This window comes from Ovis canadensis, chromosome 15 (assembly GCF_042477335.2).
Source record: "Ovis canadensis isolate MfBH-ARS-UI-01 breed Bighorn chromosome 15, ARS-UI_OviCan_v2, whole genome shotgun sequence".
NCBI lineage: Eukaryota > Metazoa > Chordata > Mammalia > Artiodactyla > Bovidae > Ovis > Ovis canadensis.
Genome location: NC_091259.1, coordinates 47139532 through 47151651, shown reverse-complemented (window position 1 = coordinate 47151651; position 12120 = coordinate 47139532). Strand labels below are relative to the sequence as shown.

General features: G+C 37.7%; 1 protein-coding gene across 7 annotated transcripts in view; it reads right to left on the bottom strand.

The window, feature by feature from the left end:
- The window catches only part of BTBD10 (BTB domain containing 10), a 77654-nt gene that overhangs the window by 52726 nt on the left and 12808 nt on the right, over nt 1-12120 (bottom strand). For 2 of the 7 annotated variants that reach the window (XM_069554338.1, XM_069554340.1), the window contains exon 2: nt 3043-3118. The exons of 3 other annotated variants lie outside the window; for them this stretch is intronic. The gene's annotated coding sequence lies outside the window, so the exon portion shown is untranslated. Of the gene's footprint in view, nt 1-603; nt 750-3042; nt 3122-12120 lie in introns of all 7 variants that reach the window. 2 more of the 7 variants (XM_069554339.1, XM_069554342.1) reach the window with 2 other exon arrangements.

Below are 12120 nucleotides of genomic sequence, written 5' to 3'. Positions count from 1 at the left end.
TGTACATATTTTCTGATATTATTGATTTGTTTAAAGTGATAAACAGGATTATTAAACATCAGACACACAAAATGTCACAAATCAGATTCAAATAAACCCAACATCTTTTTAGGTACTTTTCATATGATTATCTGATTAAATGTGTCATTCCTGTACAACATTTTAATAATATGCCATTTGTATTTAGCAAATATACTTAACTGCCATTTTAGTACCTTATGCCTCATGTTTCCAAACATTAATATACAACCAAAAAGACAAAAGCAATTCCACAAAAGAATGATTCTTTTAGACAAAATTTCATTTGGAATACATTTCTTAATTACTTAAAAGTTTAAGATGCTTAACAAAACACCTAGTAAGATGACAATGTTGTTATTTCTTAAACCAAGTTAAAGACCATGAATAAAAATTTAATATTTGTTCAAAACTAATAAGTATGTAAACATCCTAATGTTTCCTTACAGTGCAATTATCAAAAAACATTTTATCAATGATTGTTATATTTTATGCCTTTTCATATGTAAGGCTTATGACTGTTAGTGCTACTATAGTCATCTGAAATTATAAGAAAACTCATTTAACAATAGCTTTACAAAATACCTGAACGAAGCACTTTAAAGTATATTCACTATCCAATTTAATCTTCACAATCAACTTACAAAGGTGGCATTATACTCCCCGAATACAGAAGAGAAAACAGTTTAGTAACTTTGCCAAAGGTCACAATGCTGGTAAACGGCAGGATTCTAAAGAACAATGAGAATGTATTACTACACAGAATTAAGTCTTGATACTGAAAGATGGAAAAACGTTCAAACGCTCAGACTGGAGTATTTTGTTTAAAAATAGTAGGTCAGATTTGACTCAAAGACTGCACAAATACCAAAAGAAAAAACAAATAAGGGTAAACAATTTGAAAAAAGTCATATAAACTGGATTAGAATCCAGGTTTCCAGACACCCACTCCTGCATGCTTTGTATATACTTTTCTAAGTCGGATTTGACAGAGGGAAGTAAGGAGTTATGCATAAAAGACAAGGGGTGAGAGGTAGTGGGATGGATGCCCACATTCTCCATCAAACAAACAAAGGCAAAGGGAATCCAGAATTGGGGAAATACTGTACCTCACTGAATTGTATAGGCTATTCCAGTACAATTTCACCAAAAATGCCAAAGATAAACTCATGAAAAGTGTTAAGTCTATCTCAGAGCTCATTAAAAGAGATAATTTTAAAGAAACTATTTTGCTATGTTTTAATTTTCTTCTGCATAGTTACCTAGTACTTTCTTTCTAAAACAACTGAAAAAACCTAATAATACAGAAACATGTTAATATAATAAATATGAAAAGAAAGAGTTCAAACAGTGAAATAAAAATAGTAAAGGGGGAAGGAAGAAAATTATACAACAGCTAATTCAAATTCCTCAGCAAATGACACACAGTTTATTTGCTTAACACTTCTGGAAAAGAAAATGTTTCCTGAAAGATTGCTGAATGATTAAAAATCAGTCATATATTATATGAATATAAAAACCACAAAATTGTTATGAAAACAAAAAAAACTCATTTGATTTTTTTAATCAGGAAAATTAAAATGTATTTACTAAATAAACTTTTTTAAACTTCAATTTGGTATTATAGTTAGGTATCTGTACTGAAAAGATGAGGCAAAAGAGAAATGTAAAAGAGGACAAATCAGATAAAAGAGAAACTCAGATAGGAAACAATGGCCACAGATCAAAAGAGACCCAAAAGGCAGAAAAGAATAGTAGGGAAAACTGATAAAGGGGGGAAAGAAAGATGCAGAGGCTTAGCACGATCTGTAGAATGAGATTTAGAGCTTTTTCTCCTTACTGGATGGATAGGTTTTCCTGGAAGCTATTTCAGCTATTAGCATTTCCTTCAAGGGGCACATTAGCTTCTAACCCTTAACTATATAAGACACACCCTTCTGGAAACCCACAGAAGGCCAATGAGTAAAGTAATAATAAGCCTGGACTTCTCTAGGGGGCCAGTGGTTAAGACTCCATGCTCCCAGTGCAGGGGGAAACTAAGATCCTACATGCCACATGGCAGAGCAAACAAACGAACAAAAAGAACAATCCTAAGCCATGGGAGACACTGATTACAAAATACAACCCCAAGGAATGAATAAGGTAAATTTTGACTCATATTTTCCACTATTTTATAGAGGGTAGCACATATCTAGTAGCAAGAAAATATCAGTATGTATTCCAAATCAATCCTACTGAAATTAACAACATGTAAATTGCAGCCAGCCACAAGAAAGTAAAGAATGCTCAGATGAAGACTACTGAAAAAGTCAATTGAAAAATCATATTTACATTTCATTTGTTAATAAAACTTGAGTATCACCATGTGAAGGATTTCACCCCCACTTCTCATTCCCAATAGTAAGGGTACAAATATATAAATGAAGTTGGAAAAAAATATGCCTGTTTGCCTACATGTTAGCATATTTTTAAATACTACAGGGCTCGCAAAGAGTTGGACACGACTGAGCGACTGAACTGAACTGAACTGAACTGAACAGATTTAACTAGAAATAGATAAAGATAAAATAGATAAAAAAGCAAATGACACATTATATACTATTAATATTTTCAAATGCTAATCTTTTATATTTTAACCAATCTCCATGCCATACTCAGTGAAGTTATATTTATCTTATTTCATTTATTCATTCATGCACTTACTGAACACCTAATATGATATGCTAAGAAATTTACAGATGCTAAAGCAAGTTGGATGTTGTTTTTGTTTTCTTTTTTAAATTTTATTTATTTACTTTTGGCTCAGTAGTTGTGGCGCACAGGCCCAGCTGCTTTGCCACATATGGGATCTTCCCAGACCAGGGATTGAACCCAAGCTCCCTGCATTGGCAGGAAGACTCCCAACCACTGGACCACCAGGGTAGTCCCTTGGACATTGTTCTCGTGCTCAAAAAGTTCACTGTAGTAAGGGAAAAAAAGACTCCACTAACAGTTCTATACCACTTACTCCTGTATCTCTCCTACCTGAGTAATTTTGTGCCATCACCCCAATTCTTCAACCTCATTAAATCTTGGATGTTCTTTGGGATTCCATCTTCATCTGCTAGGTCCAGGAAGACAGCAGACAAAGAAAAAAGAATCAAACCCTTGAAAACACCATGTTTTACACACAATATATACTGAATTAAATCCGGAAGTCATCTTTGACCTCTCCTTTCCTACCATCAAATCTAACTTCAAATTCTTCTTTTGACTCCTCCTTTCTCTTATCAATCATAAGGTTGTTGCCTTCATTTAAATCCTTAACATCTATCAATAAACCTCTTAGTTGACTTCTTTATCTCATTCAATTCCACATTTGCTCTGCTGTAATCACAATTATCTTTCTAAAAACTTTTAATGGCTCTTTATTTCCTGATCTAAATTCTTTACCATAAAAAGTTCTTTAAAATCTGACATTTGCATCCCCAATGTCTACTTCATATTAGGCAAAATAAATACCTTGTTGGGATTTTGTAATCATCAAAAAATAATTACTAGGTGATTGGAAACAAATAAACAAAACAAATAGACAAAATTCATTACTATTTTTAGGTATGACAGAAATAATGTAAACTCTAAATAATCTAGAAATAAACTGTATAGATCAACTGGGCCTATTGGCTAAAGAATGCATTCAGGACACTGCCAAAAGTCAATTGTGAAAAAAAGTGATTCAATTGCTTCTCCTCTTGGATATTAGTATCTTTAAAAATAAAAGTTGTGGAGGGAACCAGAATCTTTACAACTATAGTATCATAAGTAAGCACTCCCTAGGACACCACTTCCAGGCATTACTTGACAGCAATGACCCAGAGAAGAGTTAAAAAAAAAAATCATGATGGTATATGGATACAATTTATTCTGTCCTTACTATTATTAACGTGCTAGGAAGTTTATATACTTTCTCCTATTTAAAGCTCAAAACAACCCAAAATTACTACCCTGTTTCATAGGTGAGGAAATGTTAGGGCTAAGATGAGAATCTCAGCCTAACTGAAAGCCCATGTTCTTTCCAACATAATAAGCGAAGTACACAGAAGTTCATATATTTGCTCCTTATTGCTAACAGATGTAGCTTTTTAACGGCAGCCATCTTGTGGCTTTTCCCAAACTACTGAGATCTCACTCTAAATAGGGTCACTATACAAAAGCTTTTCTATTAAGTGAAATTGTTTTTATCTCTCAAATTTTGCAAACAAACTAAGTCAAGTGAGGTGTTTATTGGAGAGGAAGACCTTAAAGAGAAAGAAACCAGTGAAGAGAACAGAATCACACAGTGATACCCAGGGCAATCACCAAGGACTGTCTTCAGCTGCACAGAAAGCCAAATATCCAGAGGTATGGTAGGAAAGACTGAACAAAAGGCAGTCAAGAAGGCACCTGAGCTAGTAAAATGTCCTAAGGTAACCTTTCCTATGGTGGAAAAGATCAAAAGGAGTGATAGCCCCACAGGGCAAATGAGTCATTTGAGATTGGCAGACTGAAAGAGCAAACACCTAAACACTGACATATTCAGAGGGGTCTAGATGTAAGAACAACTTCTGAAGGGCCAGAAACTTAAGGGATCATTTGATGAGATTCCCTCTTATAGGCATAAAAGAGAGACTGTACCATCTAAAAGGCACAAAATACATAATATAGATGTAACTGTGAAAGAAAAAAGAACAGGTGGAAGCAACTTTTAAAGAAAAGGAAACAGAGGGATGAAAAGGAACTTCCTGCACAGCTGAGAGAAATGATCATGCAAGTCTCCTGCAAATAACAATTATTTAAACCTGGATAAAATGTTTTTTTAATTGTTTTAAAGCATTTTTTGGAAAGTGTCCAAAATACACAGTAGTAAAAGAAGAGTTTACTCTTGAAAAACTCCAAATGGAAGGGAACAGAATCATGAGATCAACTTGAAGTTTTTCTATTGAGGGCCCTTCCTATCCCCCCACAGATAAGGTGAAGGCAGTCACAAAGCTCAAAGTGGTAGGCAAAACAGTTCAGGGATTGAAGTGCAGCTAGAAATTTAAGGTAGACTTACCAGGAATGGAAGAACCACAAGAGCACAAAAATCTGAGCATAAACTCTGCTCAGTTAAATTACACATGAATGGGAGGGTGGGGAAGAGACCCCAGGTAGTCTCTACAGTAGACCATAGAAGAATTGAAAGCTGCATGGCGTAAGATCTATATAAGTTTGATGCTTTTTAAACCAAATGCATTCCCCAACCATACACAGCCCAAGCAGCAGAAAGCTGAAGCCCTTACTGGCTTGGAGGTGTCAGAGGACAGAGATTACTACTGGCAAACAAAATAGGTATTAGGAGGAAATCCCCAGAAGTAGGGACCCACAGGGAAGGTGAGCTCCAAAATTTGACTATAAACTCTGCCCAAATTTTTGGCTGACCACAAATTACACAGGTACAGAGAACCCTACCCTTATCCTACTCTCCAGGAGACCAAAGTGAAAAGACAAGTAGTTGAAAGAAAGAACTGAGCACAGGTATCAACTGTCTCATACAATGTGAGCTTCCCCAATGGTTCATCCGTAAAGAGTCTGCCTGCTATGCAGGAGACATGGGTTCAGTCCCTGGGTTCGGAAGATCCCCTGGAGAAGGAAATGGAAACCCATTCCAGTATTCTTGCCTGGAGAATCCAATGGACAGAGGAGCCTGGTGGGCTACAGTCCATGGGGTCACAAATAGTCGGGGCACGACTGAGCCACTAACACTTTCCCTTTCACACTGTGTAGGAAACAAAGTTTGCAGATTGAGTCCAGGCAAGTTAATGGTCCACTAGAACCAAAAAACCCAACAATCTTCACAAAACACCAAAAATTTCAACCCCAAATTATGAGATCCAAACAAACAAGACAGTAAAAAGGCAGTCAATAGAAACTGACTCCAAGTGTGTCTGAGGCAGGAGATAGTTGGGCCCCAGACTAGGTATTTACAACTGACCTCTTGTTTACATTTCTAAGGGCAAGAGAAAGAAGGGCTTCAGGCTGGACACATACAACTAGCTCTTGTTTACATTTTCTGAGACAGGAGATAGGTGGGCTCCAGGTTAGGCATTTATAATCAGCCTCCTGTTTGCCCTCTGAAATGAAAGCAACAACAGAAACAGGGTAAATAGACAGGCTTTGTCTCCTGTGGATACCTTAAGATAACAGTCATGGCAGGAATAGAGAGGGGCTAAACCTTGTTTGAGTAAAGGATCAAGATGCCATATACTTCCGGAACACTCTTGGGTAAGGGAGACACTGCACATGCAGAAAGGCTCCTTGGGGGTCAAAAAGCGGGGAGGGGGCACCACCCCATAAAATCCATAATATGTGATGCGAAGACTGTCCCATAGGCCTCTGGGCTAGAATTCATCTTGGAAAAAAGTTGCACACACACACTGGGGAGGGTCCTAGGGCAAGGGCAGGTGTGAAAAAAGAAACCAGATAGATAATTGGCCAAAGGCAAAGACCCAGAAGAACTGCCCTATATAAATCATGTAACCACCTCTGTACTGCACTCATTAGGAAAGCCACACACACTTTTTCTTTCCGGATGTGCCTCTCTGCCTTGTTTCTATCTTAACAGTTTCTGTGTGCTCTGTCATTTGTTGTTATGCTGTGTTTCTAATAATAAACTTTGTACCTGCAATTATGGTTTTTGCCTCTGTGAGAAATCTATTTTTCACTGGGAGCAAGAGCCAGGGAAAAATAGTTTCTAGCCTCTAGCCCTTGCTGGTGTGGTGGCTAGGATTCCTGGTTTTCATCCAGGCTACCCAGGTTCAATTTCTGGCCAGGAAATTAAGATCTTACTTCATGCCACTGCTCACTACTGCCTCTCCAAGATCAGGTCTAGATGTAGGATTTAGCAAATAAAGACTTTTCAAAGTGTATATTATAAATAAATTTAAACAATCTAAGGAAAGTATATACAAAGTACAGAATAAGAAAATGGCCCTGAGTGGCAGAAAGGTAAGCTTAATAGAGAAGTGAAATAAAAAAGAAAAAAAAAAATTCAGCTCTAGCTGAAAAGAACTAAAATGAAAAATCTAATAGATGGGCACAACAGCAGATGGAATGAACAACAACAAAAAATTCAGGTAACCTAAAAACAGAGCATCAGAAATCACTCCACCCACAGAATAGAAAGATTAAAGAAAAACAGCTCTGCAAACACAGATGAGACAGCATCTAATGATACAGCACAGAAGTAACTACAGTCACTACTAATATACTCAACAAAATGGAATCTCAAAAATATTATGGTAAGTGAAAAAAGCCAAACTTAAAGATTCCATACCATATGATTTCATTATATAACACAGAAAGACAAAACTGTAGGGATTATAGATAAAACAGGCAGAGGTCAGAGTTGAGGGAACTACACAGGGATAGCACAAAGTCATTCTGGGGGGTGATGGAACTATTCTGTATCTGAATTGTGGTGGTGGCAGTTACACAATTGTAAGTCTTTGTCAAAACTCCTGAGAACAGCCCACTAGAATTTTATTGTATGTAAATTTAAAAAGAAAAAAAACAGCAGCAGAGATGTTTAATCCAAGTATCAAATATATTCGTGTGACATTAAACTGCTTTTTGATCAAAACCCCCCCATCATACTGCCTCTCCTACCATCCTCCCACTGCCATAGAAGACACATACAAATTTTCAATCATAAACACTGGTGAGAATTTGTCTACTTCTACCACAATAATAACTGACTTACAGAAAAGGTTTTAGAATCAGATAAAACTAAGTTATATGACTTGGTACAAGCTTCTTAACCTCTAAGCTCAACTTCTTTAAATGTGAAATGATGAAAATACAATTCTCATTACCATCATTTTATCTATTACTAACATAACTGCCAATCAAATTATTATAAAGAATAAATGAAACAGGACACCTTATATAGTAACACAGTGCTGGGTACCTTGCTGAATTTCTCTTGTAGACTTATTACAAATTTTGCATAATATTTCATTAGTTCATTCATGACTTTCTATTTGCCTTTTGAGATCACTGGAAACGAGAATTCCCAGACAGCTGCTAAGCATTTATTGAGCATCTGTAATGTGCTAGATGGTTGGAATAAAAAGATGAATATGATATCATAGTTGGTAACATTTTAGGAGCTAAATCAAAACCTTACATCGTTCCTATAGTAACTATGATGTAAAACAAATACTCTTAGCTTAAAAAAGCACATTGTAATCTCTGGAAGAATAGACCTATTATCCTAGTTTTTAACCTCTGTGAAAATTCCTTCAGTTATTTTTAATCAGAATATTCTTGCCATATCCAAGAAGCTTAAAATTTTTAAATTTTTTCTCTCATTGGGATGTAACAGCCTCCTTGCTACATAACAAATTATCACAAATCCAGTGGCTTACAACACCATCTTAGCTTCCGTGGATTAGGAATCCAGTATAGTTTAGCAGGGTCTCCTACAAGGCTACAACCCAAGGTGTCAACTCTAACTAAATTTTCATTAGGAGGTTCAACTGGGGAATGATCCACTTCCAAGGTTACTGAGATTGTAACAAATTCATTTCCTTATGGAATGAGGATTCAAAGCCAATGATGTAGAGATAGGAAGTCTGCTAGTAAAATGGAGTCTTATGTAACATAATTAGGGAAGTAACTTTACATTCAGTTCAGTCTCTCAGTCATGTCCAACTCTTTGCGACCCCATGAACTCCAGCACACCAGTCTTCCCTGTCCATCACCAACTCCTAGAGCTTACTCAAACTCATGTCCATTGAGTCATGATTGCATTACCTTTAGCATATTCTTTTGGTTCAGTTCAGTTCAGTCACTCAGTCGTGTCCGACTCTCTGCGACCCCATGAATCACAGCACGCCACGCCTCCCTGTCCATCACCAACTCCCGGAGTTCACCCAAACTCATGTCCATCGAGTCGGTGATGCCATCCAGCCATCTCATCCTCTGTCGTCCCCTTCTCCTCCTGCCCCCAATCCCTCCCAGCATCACAGTCTTTTCCAATGAGTCAACTCTTCGCATGAGGTGGCCAAAGTACTGGAGTTTCAGCTTTAGCATCATTCCTTCCAAAGAACACCTAGGACTGATCTCCTTCAGAACAGACTGGTTGGATCTCCTTGCAGTCCAAAGGACTCTCAAGAGTCTTCTCCAACACCACAGTTCAAAAGCATCAATTCTTCAGCGCTCAGCTTTCTTCACAGTCCAACTCTCATATCCATACATGACCACAGGAAAAACCATAGCCTTGACTAGACGGACCTTTGTTGGCAAAGTAACGTCTCTGCTTTTGAATATGTTATCTAGGTTGGTCATAATTTTCCTTCCAAGGAGTAAGCGTCTTTTAATTTCATGGCTGCAATCACCATCTGCAGTGATTTTGGAGCCCCCCAAAATAAAGTCTGACACTGTTTCCACTGTTTCCCCATCTATTCTGCTCACTCTTTAGGGAAAGGGATTATACAAAGGCACAAACACCAGGAGGCAGGGCTCATGGAACTACCTTAGGGTCTGTCACCATACTGTCCAAAACATTCTACCTTACTATAACACTAAAAGTGTGCTCAGCCTTTTCTAATTACACGTGTGTGTGTGCAAAGTTGTGTCCAACTCTTTGTGACCTCCAGGGAATTTTCCAGGCAAGAATACTGGAGTGGCTTGCCAGTGCTCATGCAAAGGGATCTTCCAAACCCAGGGACTGAACCCATGTCTCTGGAGTCTCCTGCATTGGCAAGCAGATTCTTTACCACTGAGCCACCTGGGAAGCCCTCTAATTATACATACCTACCACTTTTTGCTGTAACAAATAGTGCTGTGAAGTCAAGGAGATAAAAGAAATGTATGTGCTTTTTGTGTACGTGTGTTAGTATAGTGCTAACTGTAATAATTTTCAGTCCTGAATATTCATTGGAAGGACTAATGCTGAAGCTAAAGCTCCAATACTCTGGCCACCTGATGCAAAGAACTGACTCACTGGAAAAAACCATGAGGCTGGGAATGATTGAAGGCAGGAGGAGAAGGCGACGACAGAGAGATGGTTGGATGGCATCATCAATTTGATGGACATGAGTTTGAGCAAGCTCCGGGAGTTGGTGATGGACAGGGAGGCCTGGCATGCTGCAGTCCGTGGGGTCACAAAGAGTTGGACGCAACTGAGCAACTGAACTGAACTGACTGAACTATAATATCCCTATACTAACACAAAACACATTTTTTAATCTCCTTGACTTCACAGCATTATTTATCATAACAAAAACCTAGAATTGATCTAAATGTCCATCAGAAATGAACTGGTTAAAAATCTGCACAATATCATGAAGCCAGTAAAAATGAGATAGATACTGATAAGAAAAAATATTCCAAGATATAATGGTATGCTAAAAAGCACAGAACAGTGCTTCCCTGGTGGCTCAGTGGTAAAGAATCCATCTGCAATTATAAAGGACATGGGTTCAATCGGTTCCACATGCCACAGGACAACTAAGCCAGTGTGCCACGACTATTGAGCCTGTACTCTAGAGTCCATGAGCCATAAACACTGAGCTCAAGCATCCTAGAGCTCATGTTATGCAACAAGAGAAACCACTGTAATAAGAAGTCCATGCAGCACAACTAGAGAAAGCCCATGTGCAACAGCGAAGACCCAGCGTAGCCATAAATAAAATAAATCTTAAAAAAAATCCTTTTAAAAATAAATAAAATAAAAAGCATGGTACAGATACATATTGTGCACTCCAATATAGCCTTAAAATATGTATGCAAACACTCACTCATGTTTTTATATTTTTAAAATGTCTAGTAGTATCACATAAAACTTATAATCAGTTGCCTCTGAGGAAAGGCTAAAGTGAGACTTAGTGACTCGGACGGTAGAGATCTGTCTGCAATGCAGGAGACCCAGGTTTAATCCCTGGGTCGGGATGTTCCCTGGAAAAGGAAATGGCTACCCATTCCAGTACTCCTGCCTGGAGAATTCCATGGACAGAGGGGCCTGACGGGCTACACTTCATGGGGTCACAAAGAGTCAGACACGACTGAGCAACTAACACTTTACTTTTCATTGTTCTTCTTATACTATTTGACACATTGTTTTCAAAACTGGGAAAGGGGGGATTAAGTATTTGGAGATGGCTTTGTTACAGAAATTTTCTGCCTTGTTTAATTTTACTGCTTACCTATAATTCTGTTTTTGTTTCTGACTGCTTAAATATGGTCAATACATATTGTAGGGGAGGAAAAATCTTTTTCCCCTACCCTTCCTAAGTTTTCAACTGGGAGCCCTGTAACAAGACAGATTAACAAGAGAAAAGCATACAAATTTATTTAATATAAGTTTTACTGGGTTGGCCAGAAGGTTCATCCATTTTTTTTCTTAAGATCTTACAAAAAACCCAAACAAACTTTTTGGCCAACCCAATACTTGACACTGGAGCCTTCATAAGGAAATGAACACCTGAAGAAACAATTAAACCTGAGTGTTCTCATGCCAAGTTTGATGAAAAGCAGAAAATCGTGGAAAGATACAACAGGACAAGGAGGATGAGCGAGTACAGTGAACTTACTAGTATTAGCTGTTGTTCAGATTTCTACATTCCTTCACCTTTGGAGCTAAAGATGCTCTTTCCTCTGGGAATAGGAAAGAAACTTCTCATGAGGACTTTATAACCTGCTTTAGAGGCAGGTCAGAAAGCTCCTCCAGCATATGCTGTTGTTCTAATTCCTTCAGCTTAAAATATTCCATATATGAAGGTTCCATACTTTGGGGTAGCATGTTCTGAACCCCATCATTATGCATTGGTAGAATATATTTCTGCCACGTCTTCCCTTAAACTGTAAGACTCCTTGAAGGCAAGAACAAAGTCTGACTCTTATTTGTGTTCCCACAGCTTAGTACATGTTGTATGTAAGCTTTTACAAAATATTTTAATGAATAAAATTAAGATAAAAGGAAGCTAAAGCGCTTTTTATTTAACACAAAACACTACTATGAAGATTTACGGAGAGTCTTTAACTTAGTTTGGGCTTCCCTGAGAGCTCAGTTGGTAAAGAATCCGCCAGCAATGCAGAAGACTC